The sequence below is a fragment of the Hoplias malabaricus genome, chromosome 16, assembly GCF_029633855.1.
Source record: "Hoplias malabaricus isolate fHopMal1 chromosome 16, fHopMal1.hap1, whole genome shotgun sequence".
NCBI lineage: Eukaryota > Metazoa > Chordata > Actinopteri > Characiformes > Erythrinidae > Hoplias > Hoplias malabaricus.
The window spans coordinates 32,824,652-32,838,229 of record NC_089815.1 but is presented as its reverse complement, the minus strand read 5'-3'; positions in this window follow the sequence as shown (position 1 = coordinate 32,838,229).

Below are 13,578 nucleotides of genomic sequence, written 5' to 3'. Positions count from 1 at the left end.
TTAAACTGAGCTGCATCTGATTAACCTAGTTTTCCAAAGAAGGTATCTCCAAGCTCAAATGCTGCCTCCTCCAGCCCTCTCTGTGGAACCACCCCCTTGGGGCGAGACTGGGCACGGGTAACGACACAGGTTGAAAACACCTCAGGATACTCCCTGGCCAAAGCCTCTGTTTCTGGTACCTCACATGGCATGTGACTAATTAAAGGGGTTACCGAAACTTGAACCCCAGCAAGATCATTCCCCAATAGCATAGAAACTCCAGGGACTGGTAATGATGGCACTACTGCTACATTAACATAGCCATTTACCAAGTTAGAGGTTAGGTACACTTTATGCAATGGCATGGCACCAAACAAACTTCCCACACCCTGAAGCAACACTGAAGAGTCATTGAAACTGGCTAATCACGAACCCCTTGTAACAACAAGGACTGAACTGCACCAGTGTCCCTGAAAATTTTAATTTTGGTTTCTGGCTCCCCAGAACCAATGGACACTGTACAGCAGGAGACAAACCCATCATACAGAGAGGGGGTTATTTCAGACTCAGGATCCACACAACTAATAGTCCTCTCTGAACCAACTACCAATGCCACAGATTTTGAAGAGTCAGTATAAGACCCACGTCTGCACTTCTGCAGAACTGGACAACCTGATTTTATATGGCCAGGTTTTCTACAATAATGGCAGATTATTTCTCCCGAGGGAGTAGAATTTACAGGTTTTTGAAGTTGACTATGAGGTTTAGAGCCAGATGGCCCTTCCCTATGACTTTTAGTCTCTGCTGATTTAACCTCTGTATTAGCCTTTCTCCAACCACTGATCTCTCTTTCACTCTCGACTCCTTATGGGTAAATTCGTAAGTATCTGCCATCATAGCAGCCTTTTTAACTTCAGTCGCCCCATGCTCCTGAATGTACACTTCCTAAAGAACAGGTAGACTATTTTTAAACTGTTCCATAAGAACAAGCTGTTTTAAATCTGCAAAAGTATAAACTTCACATGCTTTCGTTCAAACACTGCCTCCTGCTGCCTAGCTACATCCAAATAGGTTTCCGCTAGCTTACGTCTAAGAGAACGGAATTTGTGCCTGTAAGTTTCTGGCACAACTTCATAGGCATTCTTCACTGCCGTTTTCACCGTGTCATACTCCATGGAGTGTGCAGAATTCAAAGCTGCATAAGCCTCCCGAGCTTTCCCCTACAGGACACTCTGAACCAAAACGGTCCAACAATTCTCCAGCCAAGCTAATTCCGTGGCTATATTCTCAAAGGCATCAAAAAACACATCTACCTCGTCTTCCTGAAATTTTGGCATTAGATGTAGACATTTGGATACATCAAACCGAGTCTCATGTCTGCGCTGTTGTTGACTCTCCATCTGCGAGAGTTTAACCTTCTCCAACTCAATCTTAGCTAACTCCAGCTCCCGCAAACTATCCTTCTCCTTCTCTCGCCTACCCTTCTCTGCTTGTTCCCTAGCCAATCTTGCCTCAATGATGGAGTCACTCAAACCTAGGGACTGAGCAAGGATCTACTATCTTAATTTTATTCAACTCTGAATCTACCTCAATCTCATAATATTCAGCAAGCTGGAGCAACTGAGGCTTCTTTAATTTTATCCAGTCCGTTGTCTGCAGATGGGCTTGGATAAAACTTTCCGGATCAAACTGAGACATTTTTGGGAAAAAATTAAAAAAATACCAAAAGCCCCCCAGCCGAAATGAGGACAGACCAGAGACCCCTAACTCTAAGGCTACTAAAATTCAAACACCAAGAGGTAACCTATATTCCCCTATTGGCCTAAAATCCCTAAGTACCACCAAAGTATGACTACAAAACTAAAAGTACTTGACAATTTTGGCCACCTTACCTCAAGTCCTCTCATAGGACTTCTGAAAGAACACATACAACTCAAGAAGCCCCAAGTAGGCCACAATTTCCAACAGGTATTTTTGAGTCAAATCAACACCACCAAATCAGATTTCCTGAGAACTCAACCAAACATACCCAATTACCAAAGGTCTAGACTGTATACAATCAAGCAACTCTGCAATCCAATACCCACCTTAGCAAACAGCTAACCTCAACAGAGCACAAAACTATCAAGTTACAATCACACAGCCAACAATTAGATCACGAAAATAAGGTGTTGAAATCTATTGTGATGAAATGAGAACTTGGGAGGGTTCACTCTTCTTACCTAAAGATCCTCGAAGAACCCAAGCGCTGACTCCATGGTCGACCAGCCCAAGCATGTAGAGATTATTCAAAAGGGTAGGTAGTAATCTGGAGGTGCAACAGTTTCCAGAGTGCTAGAGAAAAATCAGCGCCAAAACTTCCACCATCTTATATATATCCAAAACGACGCTCCGGTATCTGGCCTCCAAAACCAGAGGTCCTCCCCTTTAAAGGCTCCACTTCAAGATCTCAAGAAAAGTAAGACCCCCCCCCAGTGGCTGGAGTGTGTATTGTGGGAGTCAAGTGTCTATCCCAGTGCACCTAGTTTATAAGAATCTATATTCAACACCATTAACTCTATTGAGAGAAAATCCCAGTTACGAAAATAATCACACCCCTGTGTAAGTCAAGGCCTCCTTAATCAACAACATTTTTATTTTGTCAATAAGGTCCATACCACACTTCTGACATATTTCATAAAATATCACCATTTAATATTCTAAACATGTACATAAACAAATGCATACATTTTCAAATGACCTTGCCTTTTCCCCACAGATATCAAATAGAAATCAGAAGAATATCTATTAAACATACCTGAAAACCTGATTTTGGTGGCCTTAAAAGTACACTTACCCTATAATATAGCGTGATTCATATATCAAAGTATATGATCACATTCTAAAGTTGTCATATTGAGAAACAATGATAGAAACATTTTACTTCTCAACCTCAAGTAGACTGTAAGTAATTATTCAAATTTCAAAATTTAACGACCTGGCTATTAGCTCAGACATTACATAATGTGGGTTAAAGGCTAACTAGAACACTTGCTATTCATCATAATGACACGTTGGCTAGCTGCAGCAAACATTAGAAAAGTAAGCCTAATGCAATAAAAAGTTTTGATGACTTTGTTCACTTGAGATGGCTAAAGAAAAAAACACAAACTTCAAACAAAATGACTGTTACCAACCTGACATGGCGCGCGCTCCTCTGCTCTTTGGGGCTTGAAAACTCCAGAATCCGATAGCTGCTAATCACAACGTATTAGTTGACTGCACAAACTTCTTGTCACACAGCCCACAACACCAACTCACGTTTTTCAGAACAAATTCAAAAAAGCCACACCGAATTTCAGCTGTCTAAAATGCTTCATGAAGGCTGTGGTAAATTCAAAGACTGCCCATTACCACTGCTGCAATGCCCATTATCACAAGTGTCTGTGGTGCTGCATCAGCATTCATCTTCCATCAGTTCAACAATTTTTTTCCCCTCGTGTAAGACACCTCTGTGTTGATATCTTATGTGGAAAAAAAAAAAATAAATACACACACACACACATTATATTAATTAATTATATTCTTATTGAAAGATGATACAGTAAACATATTAAAAATATTTCAGTGCAAATTTTCTGGTTCAACTTACAATGAACACTAATTATACAACTTTGCTATAAAAACTTTATCATGGAGGTAGTTTAGACCAGTTCTAAAAAAAATATCACTCAACACTAAACACACCCTTGTATTTACAGAAACTTTGAAAAAGCTAAACTTTTTAAGAAATATAATTCTGTTTAAAAATTTCTACAAAAAACAATAAACAAATTTCTTAAAATTGTGTTATTTGTGTTTGGTAGATTATTTCCTGGTTGTAACAATGCTTCTGGGCAATAAATCTTATACAGTTGGAAAGCCTGTTAAATGATGCCACATTTACCTTTTAAAGAGGCGCAACCCACATTCTCAGCTCTACTGCTCATCCCACAAATGCATGTTCCTTACAAATGTGGCACCGTTTAAAGGGGAAATTAACAGGCTTTCCAACGGTATGAGATAAACTGCCAAGAAGCATTGTTACAACAAGAAAAAAATAATCTACCAAACACAAATTTCCTTACTTTTTATGCCAAGTTCATTTTTATAAGATACTCTTTGCAGTTATTTGACATTATTTCATTTGCATTTTGCCAGTCTTTGCTTTCATTATTGTTTTTATGGATTTTGCTGATAAGGTCTTTTGCTTCTGGAATCTCTCTAGAGTCTGCTTCGTGGTTTGCTTGAGTTTTGACAGAAGTTTCAAGGGTGGGTGGGTCTTAGAAGACTACATTCACCGTGAATCTCCTTTGGTCATCGATTTTGGACTTACAGGTGCTCTGAAACCTCCTCTGGGACCTAGCCATGCCCACCCCACCCCTAAATGGGACAAGCTTTTTTCCCCATACACAGCATCAGGTTAATTATCACTGTTCTGTATTAACCCTGTCATACTACCATAGCTACAGCTTTTTTAGTTAGCTTTCTAGTAACCGCCAACGCGCTGTCTGCCGCTGGGTTCTCTTGCCTGACCCGTGGAAGCTTTTTTCGCAGGACAAATTTGCCCGTTCTTTACCATGACCCTACTAACCTCTGTATTTTTTTGTTCCCTTTGTCTGGTTTTCTTTCTCCTGTCTCTCTCTCATGCTTTGAGCTGTCCTGCTGCTCTCCAGGTGTTGCCCTGATCCAGCCCCTGTGTATCCTGTACAAGATCCTGGCCTTGTCTCATCTACACTATCATGCTTGGCCATGCTGTTTTACCTCAGATTAACTCTGCACCTACTTTTAACTCACACAGAATCCCTGATCACCTTCTCCTTCCTCAGACTCATACATCACTAATGTACTACATTTACATTACATCATCTGTCACCATTTCACTTTTACTTCTGTTCTGTTCTCTGTTGTGTCTCCGGTGTCGACCCGAGGAGGATGGGTTCCCCGTATGAGTCTTGGTTCCTTCCAAGGTTTCTTCCTCATGTGCTGAGGGAGATTTTCCTTGCCACTGTTGCCCCTGGCTTGCTCATAGGAGGCTTGGACCCGGATCTCTGTAAAGCTGCTTTGTGACGACTTTTTGTTGTGAAAAGCGCTATATAAATACAATTTGATTTGAATTAAATTTTAGTATTAAATAGCTGTTACAAACATTATAATAAATAGCTGAATGGTCTGAAGATATTGCAGATGCTCATATTTCTTCCCTATGTGTTTTTTCTCCATTCAGTTTACTAGAATTTTAAAAGGCTTATATAAGTGATTTGTGCAAAATATTTATGGTCTTGCTTAATGTAATTATTATACTGTCTAGATAAAGTTTTATACAATTTCTTGTGTTGTCAAATATGCATTTTTTCAACACACTATATATAGCAGGAAGTTAAAAAAAAACCAGAAGTTTAAAAAAGTGCAGGAACATATGTTTGCAATCTGGAATAAATAATACAAAACATAAATTAATTGTTATACTGACACAATTCCCAAAGTTTAAAGTCTGCATATTAAATACCAAACACAATGTTATTTTCAAAACACACACAGTGTATATATATACATATATTTATATATATATATATATATATATATATATATATATATATATATATATATATGCCATAGCAAAACTAGCACTAAATGTTAATCCATATTTACAAGCACAATACTGGAGTTTTCTGTTCTTTTTTAAATGCTGAAGCAGTTACTTTTTGTTCTTGTTTCATCAGAAAATAACTGTCACTCTGTTTAAGGTGGAACAGGAGAAATTTTAACTGGATGCTAGCTAACATTAGCAGACGCTAACATACAAATATACTGTAAAAAACATAATAATAAAATAACAATTAAAATTTAAGCAGTACATTTCTTCGTAGATGTCTTTCAGTAACTGTAAAACATTTATTTAAATTATTTGCAATTTGCTAAGACACATGGAAGACCTTTACATCCTGAGGTAGTGATAGCTTACAACCCGGTCTCACACCTACTCGTGATATAGTCACATATATAGGAGACTGCAATTCATGCTGAAAATATGCGATATGTCATGAATTGTAGATTACTATATCACGAGTAGGTGTGAGACCGGGCTGTAGCTTAACATTACTGGCTGATGTAACTTTGCTAACTGACAAAGCAACACATTTATGATTAAAACCAATATTTAACAAAAAATATATTCATTAAGCACATGTAAAATGTTGTATTCTAATCAAATGATATTTAAAAGAGACCGTAGCAAACTGGCTTCAATGGGAAAGCTCCATGGCTGGCGTTGCCAGCTCCCGCACGAGTTATGCACAGGGGCCATGTCTTCATTAATTCAGACTTATTATCCTGGATTTAAGTCCTTTATAGAGTATTTAATTATTTTTTTATAACGTCTCTTCCTTACACATGTAAACAATCGTACACACAAAAAAACGTGTGTATTTGTATAACTAAAAATGTGAGTCTGTAAACAAGTTTTAGTCCCCACACCGAGATTATATCCATCTACACACAGACAAAGAGAGAGTCCACCAGTTTCGCTACACTACACTTTGTTTGGGTTTTTATGTACTGTTTCTAATTCTATATTTTTGTTGTGATATCAGTTATAATTGAATATGTATTTTGTCTCGTTCACCAGTGATATTTTTCAGTTACTGTAGTTAAAACAGCATTTAACTAATCCATACGGGCCTACTTACATATTCATGATAGGATTTACATCACACACTGTAGCTGACACGAAACATAAATCCTTTGTGAACGTAGTCCCTACGTTTCATCTGAATTATTCATAACATAGTGAGCGAAGCACTGACCTATGGCTACGTTGAGCCCTACGTGAGCAGTGTGAAGACAGCAATATTAGTAAGCTGATCCCCATAGCAACTGGAAGTTAATTTTTCACAATAAAAAACCTCTGGTGTTTAGTACCTTAAAATTTGTAAACATGCATAATATTATATAACTTCATTCATAACATGCTCTAAAGCTTTTCATAATTTTATATCAAACAAACATCACTATTCTCTCACACTATGTGTGACACATACTGAGATTTGACATTGATAAATTATGTGCATTCTTTTAATAGCATACTGCTAAACAATACAGTGTCAATACAAACCCATGGTGAAATTAACTTTCCAGATCCTCCTCTTTCTGTAAACATGTATATGTTAAAATATACATTAAATTACTTATGTTTTATTTAATTATGTGTATCTACTTCTATATATACATTAAGAGAGGATAAATCTCCTTCAAAATGAAATTGAACAAAAAATTCTAAATTATAAAAGGGCTTTTTCAGCAGTTCAGTGGTGGTTGAAATGAGGGGTTTATATATATATATATATATATATATATATATATATATATATATATATATGTGTGTGTGTGTGTGCGTGCGTGCTTTTAAACGTATTTATATATGTATAATGTTTATACAAAATCTCATAAAAAAACATGGTCAAATCCAACACGCTTAGAGACCAACGGCATTCCATACACCTGGACCCCCATGACTACTGACGAAGAACACTCCCAGCTCTGTTTTCTGACTGTGACTCTGAGCCGAGTGTAGTCAATTCACAAAAAAACATTATAAGAACGCAGTACCAAAGCATGGCCCACTGAATTTACTGCTGAAAAAAGATCTTTTTTAATTCAGATTTTTTTTGTTCAATTTAATTTTGAAGGAGATTTATCCTCTCTTAACATATATAAGTATATACACATAATTAAATAACACATGAGTAAATTAATGTATATTTAAACATAGTATACATGTTTACAGAAAGAGGAGGATCTGGAAAGTTAATTTCACTATGGGTTTGTATTGACACCGTATTGTTTAGCAGTATGCTATTAAAATAATGCACATAATTAATCAATGTGAATGAATTACGCCTCAGTATGTGTCACACACATATGAATAGTGAATAGTGATGTTTGTTTGTTATAAAATTATGGAAAGCTTTAGAGCATGTTATGAATGAAGTTATATAATAATATGCATGTTTACAAATTTTAAGGTACTAAACACCAGTTTTTTTATTGTGAAACATAAACTTCCAGTTGCTATGGGGATCAGCTTACTAATATTGCTGTCTTCACACTGCTCATGTAGGGCTCAACGTAGCCACAGGTCAGTGCTTAGCTCACTATGTTATGAATAATTCAGATGAAACGTAGGGACTACGTTCACAAAGGATTTATGTTTCGTGTCAGCTACAGGGTGTGATGTAAATCCTATCATGAATATGTAAGTACGCCCGGATTTGAGGCCTCCCATTGGCAAAAACCTTAAGAAGCGTGTAAACGTGTCAATTTTGGTCACGTTATCACGACAAAATTTTACGTGTCAACACGCAAATTTTTAATAACGTGTTAACGAGCATGTGTTCACACGTTTAGAGCCCAACGCTGTTCTATAAGAGACCAACGCCATTCCATACACCTGGACCCCCATGACTGCTGACGAAGTGACACTGAGCCTGCTGTGGGCCAGCGCTGTTTTCTGACTCTGACTCTGAGTGTAGTCAATTCACAAAAAAACATTATAAGAACACAGTACCAAAGCATGTCTCAATGTTGCATGTAGGTATTTTAGTATTGAATTCCTCTGTTTTTTTGTTTTTTTTTTCATTTGTTTTAAATTATGCTTCAAAGGAATACATCTACAAATGAGTATGTGCAAGTGTGTAAAGCTCTGATATTTAAGTACCCTTTTCTGAAGGAAAATGAGTAAGATAGGGATATCCAAACTCAGATATTTCTGTAATGGTAATTTTTATATGTCTCTGTTGAAAGAACTTGTCTGCTTGTTTGTCTGTATGTTAATTTCTAATCATCAACAGAACTCACAAACTAAGTGTATGTCAGGTCAGCTCGAGGTCAATGCTTTATTAGAACAAACCACATCTTGTATATCAAACTGAGATGTCTCTAAGGAAACTAAGCTTGCAGAAACATCGAGTGATTATCTTATGGTTATGACGTATAAACTACCTATATAAATATCTCTGTGAAAACATCTTCTTTGTCCACATTCACATAGTACTCTCTGCTATTGTATGTTGACCACCTTAAGGTTAAATAAACTACTTTCTGATTCCAAATGCTCTGTTAGATTTCAATTCTTAATACTTGTCCTTATTTTCTCCATCACAATTTCAAAAAATACATATCAAATTCAAATGTGTACGCAGTACACATTTTAAAATGCTTGTGACAATGATACATGTGTACGTTGAACGTTTTCAAATCTATGCCTTCTTTTTTTGTACAAGACTCTGTATAATCAGTAATGTTGGAATTGAAATGTCCAAAATTGGAATAATCTGAAATATTTAACATGGAAAAGGTTAAGTACTAGCTGCCCGAGTACCATTTTCAAATGACCAATCATATGTTGCATTAACTTAATAAAAAATAAATAAAAACTACACTGACATACTCCCATCTGGCCACAAATGGGAGTATGTGTCCACAATTCCATTTAGACCTAACAGGTGGTGGTGGGGTCTTAGTTCCGAAAGGCCATTTAATCGAGAAAATAGCATTTGCTTACCTCTTCGTAGTACCACACCATCCCAATCCACATATATGATACGCTGCTTGGTGGACCTTATCGGCCTAGCGCGCAGCGGCCCCTAGACGATTTTTTTTGCAGAGCCCGGGGTCGAGTCCTGGGCACACGTGGTGGGAGCTAAAAATCCTCAAAGTTTCGGCCTTTTACCCGCAATTTTGCATCAATCCACCAGGTGGCTCCCGGAACGTCCCGATTCCAATATATTCCATTACATTCCATTACAGGCAAATATATTGGGATTGGGATGGCGTATAAATATATATCATTCGTTGAAGTGTTTTGTAATGTTTTTAATACTTTTAACATACCCAACATCCATAGACATTAACATTTTAAAGTGTTGGCTACTTTGATAAGGCAACACAAAAGTCCTTTCACAAAGTTTCCAACTATCTTTGATATATTTATAATGCCAGTAAACCAACAAACACGTAACCACAGTGAGCCAGCCTGCCCTTCTGAAACTCTTGTCCGAACGCCTTACTTTAAGATTTTCAAGTTAGCTAATGTTACTGCTGCATTACTTAAGGTGGAAGCGAAAAATGTAAAAGCTTCTGAGCGAACACCAGTCAGAATCCGAATGTTAAACAATACACCTGCATATAGTCAGCACAAAAAGATTGCTCACACATTAAAATCATGCCCAAGACAATGGAACGACGACGTTCAGAAGTAAGTTATAATCCAGCGTCAGGTAATTTAATGTGGAAGCGAAGAGTTGCAATACAACATTGAGCTTCTGGGCAACCTCAATGTTAAGAATCAGTAGTTTAAATTATACAAGCACATACAGGTGCTGGTCATAAAATTTGAATGTATGCAAGACATGGGTTTCATCTGTCATATTCCTTATGCCAAGCCACTCTTGAACAAGAGACAGCGTCAGGAAAAAGGACTGGACTGCTCCTGAGTGGTCCAAAGTTATGTTCCCTGATTAAAGTAAATTAGATTAGATTAGATTCAACTTCATTGTCATTGTGCAGAGTACAATACAGGGCCAATGAAATGTAGTTAGCATCTAACCAGAAGTGCAATATATAACATTATTTACATAATTTACATAAAGTGCAGTAGTGATATTATAGTGATTTTCGTGCCCTGCCCAGGCAGCGTTTATGGTAGATGTCCTCGAAGGAACTTGAAACTGGACACCTCATCCACTGCAGTTCCGGTGATGTAAATGGGGGCGTGAGCTTGATTCCTAGTCCGTCTGAAGTCCATGATGATCTCCTTTGTTTTGAGCGTGTTTAGTACCAGGTTATTGTTTTGGCACCACAAGGACAGATGCTGTACTTCATCCCGGTAGGGCGTTTCATTATTGTCTGTAATCAAGCCTATCACCATGGTGTCATCTGCGAATTTGACTACGGTGTTTGAACCATAGGCAGGTACACAGTCATGGGTGAAGAGAGAGTACAGAATCGGGCTAAGAACACAACCTTGTGGAATGCCAGTGTTCAAGGTGATGGTTGATGAATGAAGTTTGCCTAATCTAACAGATTGAGGTCTGTTAGACAGGAAGTCTAAAATCCAGTGGCAGAGTGATGTGCTGATACCCAGATGGTTGAGTTTGGATATCAGCATAGACGGAATTGTTCTGTTGAATGCAGAACTAAAATCGATTAACAGCATACTCACCTATGAGTTTTGACAGTCAAGTTGGGTTAGTGCAGTGGGTAGTGCTGTTGAGATAGCGTCCTCGGTGGATCTGTTGCTATGATAAGCAAACTGGTGTGGGTCCAGCGTAGCAGGCAGGCAGGATTTCAAGTGAGAAATAACTAGTCTTTTAAAGCACTTGGAAATTATTGGGGTGAGTGCTACAGGTCACAAGTCATTAAAGTCTGAAGCAGTAGAATGCTTAGGCACAGGCACAATAATGGCTGACTTAAAGATAGATGGTACAGCTGCCTGGGCAAGCGAAACATTAAAGATGTGAGAGAAGACACCCGCAAGTTCCACAGCACAAGCTCTTAGCACACGGCCAGGTACACCATCAGGGCCAGCTGCCTTCCGTGCATTCACTCTGCTCAGCATGCGACTGATGTCCAAAGTGGAAAGTACAAGTGGGTTGTCGTCGGTGGAGGATCGTTTATTGAAGATATCAATATCATCTGGTCGAAACGAGTGTAAAAGTTGTTCAGCTCATCAGGGAGTCAAGCACTGTTGGTACATGGAACAAAGCTAGTTGGTTTATAGTCAGTCAGGGTGTTGTTCCCTACCACATACGCCGAGGGTCAGAGGAGGTAAAGTGCTCCTCAATCCGGCGTTTGTAGCAGTGCTTGGCTATAGCTATTAGTCTCTTCGTATTGCCAGGAACTCCAGTGGGCGGTACAAAGGACGCTCGTACCCTGAGCGCTTCTATGCTGAGGGATGCCATGGTAAGAAATCTCAGACCACCAGTCTTGTTTTTTGCCCTTCTTTTGTACGCATTAGGTTTTTTCATTTATGTGCATCTGCTTTTGTTTTTTTTGTGAATCAGGACCGGCGTTTGTAGCAGTGCTTGGCTATAGCTATTCCTCTCCTCAGGTTAGCTCTGACCAAGCTGTATGCTTCCCGGCATCCTGATCTGAAGGCAGCATCTCTGGCTTTGAGCAGATTGCGAACCTCTCTGTTCATCCAGGGCTTCTGATTAGGGAATGTTAATTATTATGGCAAACTTAAAATTAATGATTAAGTATCACCAGGAAGGAAGATCGACACTCAAAGAATTCTTTGAGGAGAAGAGAGGAATAAGACAGACAGTCAAAGATTGCGTGAATCCGGTGTTTGTGCAGTGAATGTTAATTTCCAAAAGTGTCTGTCTGTCGTAGCTGTAGTTCGCATAAGTTATTTGCGCAAGAAAACTGGAGATAGCTAAGTACAGAAGTATAACATCACTAAAACTGGTAAGACGCTGAGCCTCGCAGTGTGATCGCGATGCCATCTTGGTCCTGGAAGACCAAGGACCATTTCCTATAGAAATCAAGGTCCCAGAATCTGGAGGAAGAGAGGAGAGGCACGGAATCCACATTGTTCGAGGTACCCTGTAAAGTTTCCACAGTCAGTGGCGGTTTGGTGTCCCATGTCATCTGCTGGTGTGGGTCCACTTTATTTTCTGAGGTCCAAGGTCAACGCAGCCGCCTACCAGGGAGATTTAGATTACTTTATGCTTCCTTATGCTTCCAAGTGAGGTGGGTTAGTGCAGTGTGTAGTGCTGTTGAGATAGCGTCCTCGGTGGATCTGTTGCAACGATAAGCAAACTGGTGTGGGTCCAGCGTAGCAGGCAGGCAGGATTTCAAGTGAGAAAGAACTAGTCTTTTAAAGCACTTGGAAATTATTGGGGTGAGTGCTACAGGTCGAAAGTCATTAAAGTCTGAAGCAGTAGAATGCTTAGGCACAGGCACAATAATGGCTGACTTAAAGATAGATGGTACAGCTGCCTGGGCAAGCGAAACATTAAAGATGTGAGCGAAGACACCCGCAAGTTCCACAGCACAAGCTCTTAGCACACGGCCAGGTACACCATCAGGGCAAGCTGCCTTCCGTGCATTCACTCTGCTCAGCATGCGACTGACGTCCGAAGTAGAAAGTACAAGTGGGTTGTCGTCGGTGGAGGATCGTTTATTGAAGATATCAATATCATCTGGTCGAAACGAGTGTAAAAGTTGTTCAGCTCATCAGGGAGTGAAGCACTGTTGGTAGATGGAACAAAGCTAGTTGGTTTATAGTCAGTCAGGGTGTGTATTCCCTGCCACATACGCCGAGGGTCAGAGGAGGTAAAGTGCTCCTCAATCCGTCGTTTGTAGCAGTGCTTGGCTATGGCTATTAGTCTCTTCATATTGCCAGGGACTCCAGTGGGCGGTACAGAGGACGCTTGTACCCTGAGCGCTTGTTGATGCATTTCAGGACAGAGTTAGTGTAGGTGTCCAAGTGGATGTGTGAGCCTGTGCAGGCTCGGGCAGCATACTCACTCCAGTCGGTGTGCTGGAACTGTTGCTGAAGGAAGGAGTCAGCCCCAT